General features: G+C 38.6%; 1 non-coding gene across 1 annotated transcript; it reads left to right on the forward strand.

Annotated features, from left to right (window-relative positions):
* Positions 1-5,487: 5,487 nt before the first annotated feature.
* Positions 5,488-5,560, forward strand: TRNAS-AGA (transfer RNA serine (anticodon AGA)). Its single transcript has one exon. It is a non-coding gene; the product is annotated as a tRNA-Ser (tRNA).
* Positions 5,561-15,506: the final 9,946 nt, after the last annotated feature.

The following is a 15,506-nucleotide window of genomic DNA, read 5'->3' on the forward strand; positions in this document are numbered from 1 at the left end:
AGAATTTTTAAAGTGAATTTACTATTCTCATAACTAAAAATCTGGGGGTATATCTGCTTCAGATATGGCTTGATCCAGGTGTTCCAAGATGCCATTAGGGCCCTGCTCCACACTATGCCTTGACTTCTCTCCCTCTGTGTGTGCATTTCTCTCTATCCGTCTCTCCTCAGGAGTGGCCAAGATGGCACTAGCAGCTCCAGGCTGACATACTTCCGGCTCAGCAGCCTCAGTGGAAAAGAAGCGCCTTTTTCCAATAGGTCCATCAAAAGCCCATGGCTGACTCTCATTGCGCTTTCTTGGGTCACATGCTGACCCCCAAGAAAGCACTCCATCCAGGGAACAGAATTTGTTGACTGGCCAGGGTTGGGTCCTGGGTTTAACCTATCTCTGGAGGCGGAGTTAGCCCCACAGGAAGCAGGTGAGCTGAAAGTGGAAGAGGGCTCATCCGCCACAGAAAAGGAAAGCATTTGTGCCAAAACATATAGGAATGACTCCTGGCACTCAGAAACAGATGGCCACTACAAGTAAGGAAACATTCAAAACAATAAATCAACAGTGGTCTAGAAACTTCAGGAAATAACTAAAGCTATGATTTGTTAAATAAGAACAGCCTCTTTTGCATTATTCAGAACTTATGATTAACCAAGTAAGTGTTTTCATACAGAGAAAGAAAAAGCATATCGCAAATAAATTAGCAGATAAAATATGTTTGGCCACAGTTAGTTTTGAGGAATTTGCCTTCCTTGAAACAAACACTCATATGGAATAAGTATAGTTCTAATGACAGAAAAATAGATTAGCCTTACATTTTTCACTTCCTGAAGTCTTCTTAAAGACTTAGATTTTGTTCCAGCTGTTTCCAAGAAATCATATTTATTCACTGGTGGTGTGTGTATGTATCTATGTAACATGTATGTATCCCTGTGTTTGAGTTGTAAAACAAAAATAAAGAAAATGCTTTCCTTTTAAAATATATTTTTTAAAGTAAATAATAATTCAGCACACTTTTTCATCACCATTTGCCAGGCTAGGGCTGAAGGATATGAATGAGCACTCATCCCAGCATAAAATTTTAGGAGGTGGGGGGTGCCTGGTATGGAATGCATGTCTATATCCCTCAAAATTCACATGTTAAAGCCCTAACTCCCAGTGTGATGGATTTTGGAGATGGGACCTTTGGGAGGTTAATAGGGTTAGATTAGAACATGTAGTTGTGGACCTTATGATGGGATTAGTGGCCTACGAGAAGGGACAGAGATCTCCCCCACCCCCCGTCTCCCCCACTTTTCTAGTATGTGCTCAGAAGAAAGGTCACATGAGGACACAGTGAGAAGGTGGCCATCTGCAGGCCAGGAAGGGAGCCCTCCTTCACTAGAAACTGAATCTACTGGCACATTGATCTTGGACTTCCAGAATCCGGAACTGTGAGAAGTCAACTCATGTTGTTTAAGCTGCCCAATCTAGGTTTTGTGTTGCAACAGCCTGAGCAGACTGAGACAGCATGAAAATGAATATAAATAACACTTTAATACAATGTTTTTAAAATTCAAAATTGATGCAAAAATCCACAATGAATGAAATATCAAAATTCTATGTCCTCTGGGGCCCAATCTAGTTACCTTGCTTCCATTTATGATTTCTTGGAACCTGAGGATAGTTTTGATTATTAGCCTTTGAAAACTCTTTCTGGGGTTTCCTAGGTGAGGACTCCCAGGATCTTGGCACTGAGGATGGTGCTTCTGCAGGGCTGACTTCATGGGGTTGCCACCTGTGCCGGCACTCACTCAGAAGGGCCCTGCACTCAGAAGGGCCCCATGCTTGGTTTAATGATCTGCTGTTGCCATCTTGAAATTCTTAATAATTTCTAGACAAGGGTCCCTGCAACCTCAATTTATTTTGGGCCCTGCTAATTATGTAGCTGGCCCTGTTCACCTGCTTTAGGTGCCCTTCATCCAACAGGAAGGTAAAATCCATGATTCCACAGACCCCACATTGTAAACCCCAGCCCTAACTAAACCTACCCCAGTCACAAAAGGAGACTATAAAACCCTTGAGATGAAAGAGAAAGCTAGATTTCACCCTGCAGTGTATTACTCATCAGAGAAGCCATTAAGAGCAAAAGAAAAGAGGAAAGGAAAGCAAAACAGTGAGGCAGGTTCAAAATACTCATCACACTCATCATAAATAAAAGCATATTCGCCCTTGGCCAGGGTACCATGTGTGTTTCATCTGAAATTTCAGTCCTACAAATACTCCAGAAAGAAAGGAAGCCACTCAGTGGTCTAACACATTTGGGACATGCTCCTACCATTTCTTGCTCTCAGAGAGTCATAATGTGCTTTAGCATATGGAAGAATCCAAGAGAACCCTCTTGAAAGAAAACAAACACCTTTGACCATGCAACTCTTTTTCTTGTGATTCCTATTAACAGTCTACAGAGCATTCCTCAGGAAACACGTTATTGGGGCACAGCATATTAATCAGAAAGTGTGTTTTATGAGGAAAAAGCAACTTGGGTTCCCAGTATAAAGGAAGTATATAGGGTTGCCAGGTAAAATACAGGATGCCCAGCTAAATTTGAATTTCAGAGACAACAAATACTTTTTAGTATAAGTCTGTCCCACATACAAATATGTCTGAAATTCAAATTCAACTAGGCGTCCTGCATTTTTATTTGCTAAATCTGGCAATCTTAGTAGTATACCCATTCTGCTGTGTCCCCCAACCAGGTGTATTTCATATGGAGAGTGGGTGGCTTATGAAAACTGGAAACTGAAGGAAGTAGGAGAGGCAGACACCTCCAAAAAGCATTCGTAAGGTCCCTGTAGGTTAGTGGACAACTCCCAAAGCATACAGATTCTCAACCACGTGGAGATTTTTTAAAATGCTGTTGATCAGGCCTTATTTCCAATGACAGGTGGATTTATCCATTAGGTTCAGTACACAGGAATAAAAAATATAAATATATATATAATGTATATATATTATTAATTAAATATATATATAATGTATAAAATAATACAACCCATCTTGGATTATATGTCTTGTATAGCAACACAATCACCAAGTATAATTTCTATAATTTTTATAATTTTTTAATGGAGGACAGGGCCTATAAAAGCAAAGTGTCTAGGGCCCACAAAAGTCATCATTCCATGTTGCCTAGAGATTCTGAATTCAAGGCCACACCACCTCATTTATACAATTTTCACTTTTTACTTAGTTATGACTAGAATTTGCATGGAAAATATAAGTAAGTTTTGCAGTCTCTTGAGGAATAGTTAAAAAACCAAGTACTCAAAGGCCTTATGAGTTACACTTCAGAATTTCCTTTTCAATCTGCTCTTTCCCATTGTAGAAAAATTATAATTCTTCCAGGTAAGAATGTTAATTTCATCCAAATTTCCAATGGGCTATTATGGTTTTAATGCTATCACTACTAAAAATGTCTAGGGTCAGTTCAGACCTAAAAGAGACAGACTTCTTCTATGGAGCCTTATAAATGACTCTCTTACCCCAGAATTTTCGGGATGTGTCCACATGAGTCTAAATGCCCCTAAAGACCAGGAGCCTCTTAAGGACAGGCACCATGTTCTATTGGCTTATCATGCTAGACATTCAATAGCTGCTGCTGTTAAGTACATGCCATCTTTAGGTGTCCTGTCTGGTCTTTCATTTCAAATGCATAATATATTCACTTACTTCCATTTCATTTTCTCCGCTGATTCTCTCTCAGCCCCCTCTCAACACAGACTGTTTATAAGAGATATACTTATCTGGAAGGATGTTTGCTTTGGAGAAGAGAGGATCGTTATTAATATCATGGATTTCCCATTCCTTATCAGTCCACCAAACGTATGTGCTACACCAGCAGCCAAGTAACCAGCAGGGCCAGATGGAGCATGACGGAGGACAGTCCCTTCCATTCTTTTTTATGTCAACCATATTCCAAAAAAAGTAACAGGAGGAAAAGTAGAGCTAGTGTACTGCAAGTTATCATCGTCACTAACAAGCCAGACTTACGTCCTGTGAATGGTAGAAAATCCAGCCTGGGGAATGCTTAATCTCTGAATCAAAAGGATAATGATATATTTCTTCCAGAAAATGACACCGGCCAATAAGAGAATCCAAAGCCATGTGCCACAGTCTTAGACTGGATCTTATACCAGTATTGGTGGCCAAAATGAACTGCAAACTGCTTAGTGAAATTGTTACTCTAGCTTTTGAAAGAAATAATTAGCACTGGAGCAGTCTTTTTGGATAAAAAGCCAGGAAGGAGCTAGCTAGGTTCAATCTTCACACGTAGATTAAATACAATTATGGATAATTATTGCCACTACAAAGCCTCTTGCTTTTTAAAGGATTTTTGCTGCTTAAGGAAATATATAATCAACCATCTAACTTATGTTATGTGGGGCATGAAGCTCTTTGTCACTGACATATTACTTCATTGCTTAGCCATGGTGTTAATGAAGCAAAGATCACAGATTTGATTGACAGATGGGACTCCTTGCTCTAAGGTGTTCTGCAGCCAAATGTGCTGTAACTGCAATTGATCAACTCAATGTACTATCAATATTTATTGAGTCCCTACTAAGTACAAATCAGTGTGTTATGTGACGTAAGGACTACAAAACAGAATGAAATAAACAGAAATCCGAGATAGTTTTTGTCCTTACAATCTAGATGGGGAGACAGATGCATTCACAAATAGCTCCACTACAAAGCAAATTATGCTAAGCACAATAATAGAAGCACAAAGTGTAGTGGGAAATCAGAGGAGAAAGATTAATTCCAACCCATGAGGATGTGAATGGATCGCCACGAATTTATTACCACCCCAGGAACAACAACTTACCAAATATGTTATAATAACAGTGGGTCTGGATTGCTATTTTAAAACACAAATGAAAAATATATTGTAATTAGATGAGATTTGCCAGCCAAACAGAGCAAACCAAGCAGAAGTCTAAAATACAAAAAGACAAATAATGAGTTGGGCTTTTTCATTTTTGTGCAGGATTAATTAGCTGCTTATTTTATTGCTGTCAGTGTAAATGATTTTGTTTTTTTAGGCGATCCAGGGGTTATAAAATCTACCCGAATACGGCAGATCTCAGGACAAATAGGTGCAGTCCCTGAGGAGTGACTGGATCTTGCCTGTGTGTGTCTGAATCTGTGGCATTAGCAAAGTTAGCCTTTCCAGCTAATGCTTTAGTTTCCTAAGTCATCTCATGGGCTTATGTCTACAAGCATGAAAACATTAGGACTAAAAATGCTTTCTGTCCATTTATCTTCTGGGTGTGCAGTGTATTCCTTCCATCAAAGCCACTAAGAAATTCAAAAGTAGGTAGAGATAAAGAGCAAAGGCTTCAGTGTTTCTACAGGAAAGAAACGGAGTCTTCATAGCAGAGAAGCTCAAGTCCCTTAAATATCTGCAGCCTGGCTCAACCTTCATTCAGAAGTTATTTGTCTTTGGCAGGGATTGGGGGTATAGCTCAGTGGTAGAGTGCATGCTTAGAAATGCATGAGGTTCTGGGTTCAGTCCCCAGTACCTCCATTAAAAAAAAGAAGTTATTTGTCTTTAACATGCTGCTATATTTCCTGGCCCAAGGTGTTGAGATTGCAAGCAGAAAGATACAGTATTTTCAAAATAATTGGTTTCACTGACATCAGAGTATGCGCTCCCCATCTATATCCCAAATGCCTGCATAACCAGAGGACACTGCCACAGACATGAGCTTTTCCCTCACAAAGAGTTGAGAAATTATTTCACATAAATGTCTTATTCTCAATCCCCCATTTTCATTTTGAAAGAATCCATCAAATAATAATGCAGCTATGTGCTAGCTACTGTTCTAGCCATGTACATCCACAACCTATGAGATAAGAATATATTTACCCTCATTTGACAGATGGAAAACCTGAAGCATAAGAAGTTGCTCAGAGTCAGCCAAAAACAAAGTGACAGAACCAGGGGTTCTGGTTCCAGACATGACATACCAATCTGCTTATGTATATAAGCTTTAGCTGCTATACAGTCTGCTTATGCATAGAACCCTCACAGCTATTGTAAGAATTATGCAACATATGCATAAAAGTTGGTATAAAAAAGTATTAAAAATATTAGTCAATATTAACATTGATCAAATGTTAGTCAATAATCTAGCCATCATGTTTGAAAACTTAAAATCAACTAAAGTACTCTTTAAGTGCAAGTATTCTGAAGTGTGTTTTTCATAAACCTTCTGCATAATCTCCAGTTTGCACTATCTTCCTAAAGGCTATTACATAAACAAAGTAGGTATTCATTTGTTTGATACTCTACACCACAGTCCGCCCCTCATGCATCTCAATGCTTTAAGTTTGTTAGTTTTACTTCCTCAACAGGAATCTTGAGTCATTGAAAGAAAGGATTGTGTCTTCTACTGTCTTTCTCCTCAAAGTGGCTTATCGCGTAGGAATCATGCAATAAATACTTGGAGATTGGTAACAGACTCCATAGCTTTGGGATAATGTTACTGATTTCATGCAATGATTTTGGAAGATGTGTGTCATGTAGGTAATGAGTAAAGATTAACTCTTTCTAAATGTCCCATTCTAAATTCCTCTTAAAATGATACATGCAGAACACATGCATGCCTTTCTGTTGGATATACACCTAGGAATGGAATACAACTAACATACATGTTTACTGAATCGTATGTATAGCACTACTTATAACAGCTGCAAACTGGAAACTAGCCAAGCACCTGCCAACAACAGAATGGAGAAACAAATTGTGATACGGTCACACCATTGAATATTATGCAGCAATGAGAGTAAACATTCCACAGTTATGTTCAAGTATGGATAAACTACACAAACAAAATATTTAGATAAAGAAATCAGAACTCCAAAAAGTATACACCAAATGATTCCATTTATATAATGTACAAAATGAATGAAACCAGTCAATGCTGTTAAAAGTCAGGATAGTATGTTCTCTTAGAGAAAAGTGGTTGGTACCCAGAAGGGGCAGGATGGAGGCTTCTGGTAATGTTCTGTTTCTCAATCAAGATCTTATTACAAGATGCATTCAGTTTGTCAAAATTAATTGAACTGTGCACTTATTGTCATGTGTGCTTTTCAGCCTCTATTTTACTTCAAATAAAAAAATAATCTAGACACTTCCAAGCTCTACTCAAATGTTTTCCTCTTTCCCTATCAACAAACTCTCTTATCACAGTAAGCTCATGCTGGTTTTAATTAGAATATTCTGGATGTATTTTGTGTGCTAATTCATCTCTAACTTCCTTGAGAGGCGGGGCTCTCTGTTACTTATCTTTACCTCCCCTCAAAACAGTGGTAATACACAGAAAGTTAGTGTTTTGTTGAATGAATGAAAAAGGAGGAAGGAATAAATGAACAACTCAACCCTCAACTCTTCTAGACACATAGAAGCTCATGATGACTGTAATCACTGTTATATGATTATGTCACATATGGCAGTCTACTGACCTACCCATCTGGGCAAATTGATCTAAAAGACAAATGTATAGTAAAATATAGTGTACAGTCACCACATACATTAATAGGCTAATTCCTCATTTTGTGACTAGATTCATGGTTAAGTTTCTCTACTTCATCTAATATTTATTATTTATTCAGGATTTATTTTGTACTAGAAACAATTCTTGGCAGTTCGTTGACATTTGATCATTTAATTCTTTGCAGTTTACTATAAAGTGTAAGTTGTTATGAAACTAGAATTTGGATTCAGACAGACCTAGGTCCACATCATGATTCTGTCACTTAGAAGGTGCACAGTAGTGGGTAAATTAATTAACTTCTCTGAGCTGCAGTTTCATAGCAACTACAATGGGAATAGTCACATCTACTTTATTGTAAGGATCCCATGAGACAATGCACAGTTGACCCTTGAACAACACTGTTGGAATTGCATGGGTACACCTATAAATGGATTTTTTTCAATAGTAAATATAGAGTACTACATGATCCACTGTTGATTGAATCCTCAGATGCGAAACCATGGATACAAAGGAACTGTGTGTTTGGAGGGCCAAGTGTAAGTTATATGTGGATTTTTGACTGCAAGGAGGGTTGGTACCCCTACCCGTCGCCCTACATTGTTCACAGGTCAACTGTATATGAAGCACTTAGACTAAGCAGATTGCATAGGAGAGAGTTCTGTTCCTCATCACCAGGACCAGAGGTTAAGTAAATTTTCCACAACTAGTCTGTGCCCACTCATCAGTACGTTCTGTTGACTGTAACTTCAAAATACATTTCCAGGCCACCTCTCTCCTTTTCCATTACCACCACCTTAATCCAGGCCACAGCCAGCCCCCTCATGCTCTGTCCACTCTCACAGGATTTGTAAGTTTTCTCCCTGTTTCTTCTTTGCCTCTCTCCAACCCTTATCTTCATAACAGCCAGAATGATCTTTTCAGATCTTAAATTGCCTGAAACCCTCCAATGCCTTCCTGTGAAATAAATTCCAAACTCTTACCAATACACAATCTCATATGATCTGATCCTTACCCCTACTGTGCTCAGATCCTTCTGGTTTTCCGAGAACACTAGACATTTCACATGCACTCTTGCCTCTGCTGTTCAGCCTTCAAGTCTCAGCGTAAAAGATGACTCAGAAAAAGCTTCCCAGGTACTTTGATCAAGTAGCTCTTCCCATGATTCTCTGTAGCCACCAACATGTAAATTTCACCCCTCTGTGCTTACCTATTTACTGTCTGTCCCCTCATCTACACTGTAAACTCTCCAACAGCCTTGCTGCGGCTGTGCTACATGCCACCAAATAGCCATCACTAACCCAATGCCTGGAACAAACATCTTCATTCAACAATATGTACTTACTGCCTTTCATGAGCAGGCGCCAGAACTGTAGATTAATACTCACAATACATAAGTAAGCGTGTTGTGTCAGCAAGTGATACTTCTTATGGAGAAAAGCAAAACAGGTGGGAGGTGGGTGGGGAGGGACGGATGGGTGTAGGGGTACAGTACAAACTAGGGTGGTCAAAGGGGACCTCCCTGACAGGGAACATTTAGCAGAGACTTGAAGGATGTGACAATGAACCATGGGGATATGAGGAAGGTGACTCCAGGTAGGGGGAAGTGCCACGATCCTGAGGTAGGAACGTGCTTGAGAGTGTGAGGAACAGGCAGCGTGGTGGGAGCTGGAACAGTGGAGGGGAGAGTGGCAGACGGTGAGATCAGGAAGGGCAGAGGGAGCCTCTGCACCTCTGGAAGGATTTGGCTTTGACTGAGGGAGAGGGGAAGCGGCTGAAGGGTTTTCAGAGCAGAGGAATACAATCTGCTTCATGTTGTAACCAGATGCCTCCGGATGCTGAGTTGAAGACGATGTACGGAAAGCAAGGAGCCAAGAGTGAAAGCACAGGTGCCATTTAGGCCAGGTGAGAGATGGTGCAGCTGGGCCAGGGGAGGAGTAGTGGAACTGCCAGGAAGCCGTCGGATACTGGATATCATTTTAAGACAGAACTGTGAGGATTTGCAGACATTTGGTTTTAGGGTGTGAAAAAGAGGACTCAAGAATTACTCCAAAATAAATATTCAATAAACCTTTGTTAACTGGATGAATAAATGAATGAACGAATGAATGAATGACACATAGTTATTAAACAGCAGGATCAGATTTAAAGTAAGGTTAGTTGGACATCAAAATTCTTGCTGTGATACTTAACTTTTTAGAATCTGACAGGGCCTTTCTTTACAAAAATGCACATGTGTACGTACATGCCAAACTTGCACACGATCTTCAGAAGCTCCAGATCCTCTTGAAATCCATCCAGGAATCCCCTGCGTGAAGAGAGCCTGCATGTCATCATACAAGCATCTAACATAAATCTTGATTTTCAAGATGCAGTCTACATAAAACTTGCAAGAGCATCTCTTCATAAAGAACCCACTCCAATCTTACAAAATGGATTAATGTAACAGGAAAAAGACAAACTGTACTTCCGTTTTCTATGTTGATAAATAATGATTATAGTGCATATTATTGGAATACAACAATGATTTTGAATTCTGTATCATAAAAAATAGAGCTCAGGGACAGTAAGTTATTGGTAATATTTATAAAAGCCTAAGGGAACCTATATTTTCTTACTGTAAAATCACAAAAGTTAATAAAGCCATTTCTTTACTAATGGCTAGGAGTGCAATACCTCAGTCCAAAAAGACTGGTTTTCTCACACTGGTAGAAGTTTTCACTGTCAGATTTAGATGACTTTATTTAATAACAAATTAGAAAATAAATTTAATGAATGCAGTTTGGCTAGTAAAATAAAGTGTATGTTCGATGGAGGAAAATAATGGAAGGTATTTCTGGAAAGGACGACAGTGCTGTTTTATGCAAAGGCTAAAGGAGAAGAATGTTGCAGTGTTTCGTGATGGCATACACGACATATCTTATTGCCTAACAATAGTACAATTCAGTCTAGTCTTCACCCTGCAGGAAATCTAAAAAACAATCCAAATGTTGCTTTATTTCCACATGATCTGTTTAGTCTAAGTAATTCTCGTGTATGTACATATAAACAAAGTATTTTGAGATCTATGTTTAAATTGTATTTTTATAATTTAAAGCTTCAAGGGCAATAAGGCTGCTTTGTGTTTTGCCTTATAACTAACATAGTGTCAGTGAAACCTGAAGGGCTTCAGCGAAACCAAAGTGGGACACTCTTGCCTGCTCAGCCTTAAGGGTCTTTCAAGCCAGTGGGGAACACAGGGTTAAAACTCTAGAGATTAACACAGCAGGCTCACAGGCTTCCAGGCTGCCCTGAATGCCCTGCCATTTGTCTAAGAGCTTTAAAAAAAGGCAATAGAAAAACTCTGTCCAAAATCTATCACAGGAAGCACCCTATTTCTGCGAGAAAAAACTCTGGTGCTGAGGTTCAGCTGCCTGATTCTGCCCGGGTCTACATTCTGTGGACTTATACTCTTGGAGAGCTGAGGAAAATGCCTGTCAGGTTCCAAAATGATCCCTTAAGTAATGAGGGGATTGTGAAAAAGAGAGTCAACAGAATTCCCATTTGCTAATAAGACACAGGTACCAACTGGATGCTAAAAATAACAACACTTGGGCCTTAATTTAGACTTTTAAGCCTCTGTTGCTGTACAACTGAGTCAAATTATATCTAAATTATCTGTGGGTCATTTTTATAAGTGAAATATGAGCATCCACCCAGTGAAGGCAAGACAGAGGCAGACAGACAGACACTGGGCACTTAAAAAAAAATCTACTGTAAAATGTCATGGCCCCAGAAGTAAAGATCCCATCAGTTCAATTAATATCAAACCGAGTTATAGACATAAACTTTGGTGTGCAGTGACTGACATGAAATGAGAAAATATGTTATAGAAATGGTGATAATACACTCCCTACACTCTGAGTATTTGTCTACAACTCAAAATGTATTTCTGTTTGGAGTATTGGTGTTAACATGCTTCCTTAGCAGAGAGCAGAACAGCCGTTATGGTATATGTGATGAATGCATATTAACAGCACAGGCATTTGCATATCTGGAACTATAGCAGAAAATGCATCACGAAATTTCTTTTGAAAGATTATTGTACAAACACACTGAATCCTTGTTAAACCTTGACATAACAACTTTGTTTCCCCCTTTTTTGAAAAAAACAAAACAAAACACTAAGACACTCAAACAATAGATTAATACTCAGAAAACCTCAACCCAGATTCTGTTCCCCACCACCGCCACATCACCACCACCAGCACAGGTTTTTATTTCATGTTCAAAGGCAGGAACAGAACAGCCCCAAATGTTTTCATGCGAAAGCTGTTTCTCATTTGTCTGCATGTCGCAAAGATATAATATAAAATCTATCCTTGGGATGAGCTACATTGGTGATCATTTCCTACTAATGCGTCATGTGATCTATTTCCTGGATTTTGATTTTTATGTTTGTAATGCCTGTGATACAACGCGGCTTCTGGGGACTTTGCAAGTTTAGAATACGGTGCAATTGCCCCTGATACTTATGCTTCTTTACATTGACAAAGCAAACCATATGTGAGAACAAACAAAATTCCGCAACTAGTCTTCCTATAGAAATTCTCTGTGCTGTTATAAAAAGTGTGTGTCGTTTTTGAACCAAAAGCTATATGAAATATACCCAGTGCACCCATTACCAGGACTGCCTCCTTAAACAACACATTGTGAAATGCCTTTGGTGTGTCTGATTTTTAAAATACATGAGCGAGGCTAACACACCTACCTATTTTAAGTTATGAGTTTATAGCCTTATTTTTATTTTAAATTTGCATTTTTTTTACCAGACCATTGAGAGAAAAAAACTGTCCTCCTTTAACTAGGATGACTCTCTTTTTTGCCAACTTCCCTATCTTTTCAAGAACTGTTCAGGCAAAGTCAGGTAACTTTAAGCAGGGACAGGAATCAGACATGACAAGAGGAAAACTGCATTTAGTTTGAGGCCCCCGATGCCAATTTGGAACCAAAGTGCATTAAAGCAGCAGAATTTTAAACCTTTCAAAACTGGGATTTATAAGGGGAATGCTAACACAGATTGAACAGTTACAACTCTGCCAGGGATTACTTTAATACCAAAAGCATACTGTCTCACTTTATAGAAAGAGATTACTCAGTTGTCAAACAACAAAGGTTGTGTTTGTCTATTTTTAAACTTTTAGTTTTTTTTTTTTTAAGTGCACTTTTTACTTTGGTGACAGGCAATCCTGAAATAAAATGTCCTTTACTTTTAGCGGGGGTGATAGTGACAGGAGAGTAGAGGAAAGGAGATGAGGTTTGCCCCTGGCTTCACAGTTCGTTTTATCTGCAAGGTTTTGCCAGCTTCGCTAAACTGTTTTCTAGCCTGCTTTTGTTAAGAAACCAAAAAGGAAAAGTGGAGGGGGGGTTAAATATGAAATAAATCTGACAGAGAAAAACAACTGGACATGATATAAGGATGAGAAGATATTTAAACTGATGTTGGTCTAGAGGGGGAAAGAAATGTGATGGGATGGTTTTTAGGAGAAAGAAAAAAATTTGAAAGCTCAAAAGGAAAAAACAGGAAAGCTAACCTTTGGTTAAAATACTCAGCAGAATGCCAGGGAGAGAAAAACAAAAACCTAAGTGATCATTTTCGTGTTTATTGTGTATGAAATGAAATGAAGAAGAACAAGCCAGTTAAGGCTATAAAGAGAGGGACAATAAGAGAGTGAAGTTGTGACTTTTGGTAAAGGACACAAAAATGTAGTTTGAAACCTTTCACGGTGGACTTAACAATTGTCTGCATTTTATACACATACACAAAGAATCTCTCTGAAAAGTTGCTGAAAGATACCAGCAAGTGTAGAAAGGGGAGCATCTGAGGATGTCTTTCACAGACCCCAGATGGAGAAACTGTTCTTTTATTCCAAATTCTTAGGAAGCGTAGAAGTCTTACATGTTAATAAGAGAACACACAGACACACACCCGTAAGTTACATGCCATGAAACAAAACAAGGAAATAAGGAGACCTTTGTTGATCCCCGTTCGCTTACACAAATCTTAGTTTGGTTAAGCATCTCAAGACCATTTTCCTGATTCCAGCTCCTTTCCACGGCTTTCCTTCCCTGGGTACCCAGGTGCACAACTGGGATGGTGATCTTTACAAAACATCGTCAACCACCACCACAAAAAACCTCTTGCTCACACAAAAGCCCACCTTGTGAATGAACGGAATATTAACGACTACCTAATAGTTGCACCGTTGGCAGGGCGAAACTGAACACTAACACAGCAATTTCTACAGACTGCCAGTGAAGCCGAAGCAGCTCGAGGAGAAACGCACCTACTGTATGTGAGAGGCTGGTGCAGCTTTTTTTCCTATCAGTCTAACCTTCTGTGTTGATGCATGAATGCTGGTACCCACTTACAGGGATGCCAGATGATCAGTGCAGAATGAAGGTCCCAAGAGAGAGGATCACATGGTTCTCTCTGCCCTGTGACGTCACTAGCAGATGGCATGGGTACCAGCTCTGGCAGTTGGCATCAATGTCACTTTTTTGAGATCAATGAGATAGTGCAGATATACACAGATCTAGAGACTCCAGGAGACGATGCGACACTCAGCCTGAAAAGATTTGGAAGATCCAAAATGAAAACTGATTATTGAATGAAATTAAAACCTAAGGTAATATAAATAAAGATATACTTCAATTGATGCTGGCTTTGCATGCAAGTATTTAAAGATACAGTGTCGCTGTCTTATAGTATTGATATGCTCTTTGTCATCTATAACTTCTTATCATATTTCATTCTTATGATGTAATTGTCACATACTTTCACTGCTATTTTGTAACACTGCAAGTATGTGGACGTTACTAAGAGTTGTGTGTGTGTGTGTGTGTGTGTGTGTGTGTGTGTGTGTGTGTATGTGAAGAAGCTGGAGATTGTTAAATTAAAAAGTCTCTGTTTTAATGTGCCTATTTGTTTGAAGACTTTAAATGAAAATACTTGCTGCTTCACCAAACGAAAGCCAAAATTGCATTTGAAACACAAATTATTTTCCCCTTTCATTCGGGATTCTGAACACACGTGCACAATTGCAGTCAGAATCCTTGGACCGTTCCTGTCAGATATTAGCTAGAGGGAGACTTCCGTGGCTCACAGAACAAAAACAGTACGAGAGTGTTTTCTGTCCAGGATGATTCGAATAGCAGTAAACAGACAATTACATTTAGAAAATTTTAAACTGTAAAAGCAGTCTCAACATTTTCTTTGATTTCAAAAAAAATGCCAGTGATTCTTTAAAATTTATTTATAGAGTTTATTCCAAATTAGCCTAATCCTCCCCCCTCCTTTTTTTGGTGAGGGTTGGAAAAATAGTGCTCTTTTACATATTTCTTTACTGATCAGAAATAAATCAGTTTTTAAATTGGCTCTGATTAATCTTTTCTTTAAATGTGTAGATTCCAACAGCCACTTATCTAAATTCACAGTTATGTAGCACAGCAAATAAAGTTAAGGCTTATTTTCTTTCTAAAAAATAAACCTCCACAAATTTGTCAGCTAATGGAGAGAGAGCACTTTAATTTTAAAAACTGGTGTCTCTTCTCATTTTGCACTCAGGGGAACTGGAATTAATGAAATTCTGCATTGCTATATCATGTTTTGCATTTGCTTAAATTCCACGGTCCTTTTTGTGTATTAAAAACCAGTTTAAAATCAAAGAGAAAAATGGAGATGTTGGTGGTACTACAATAAATGCTTCATATTTTCTTTTCTTTTGATAATTTGCCTGTATAAATTAATCCTATTGCATGTGTCAATGTTTTTATAATTACTAGTCTGCACAAACTCAAAATTTTTATTTAATGTAAAAAATTTAGTCCTGGAATTAGTCTTTTTCTCATGTTTTTGTATTCTTATGATTAAGTCATTAAATATGTTTTAAGTGTATAAACTTGAAATATGAAAACACTTTAAATATTGTGCTGGCA

This window comes from Camelus bactrianus, chromosome 7 (genome assembly GCF_048773025.1).
Source record: "Camelus bactrianus isolate YW-2024 breed Bactrian camel chromosome 7, ASM4877302v1, whole genome shotgun sequence".
NCBI classification, from domain to species: Eukaryota; Metazoa; Chordata; class Mammalia; order Artiodactyla; family Camelidae; genus Camelus; species Camelus bactrianus.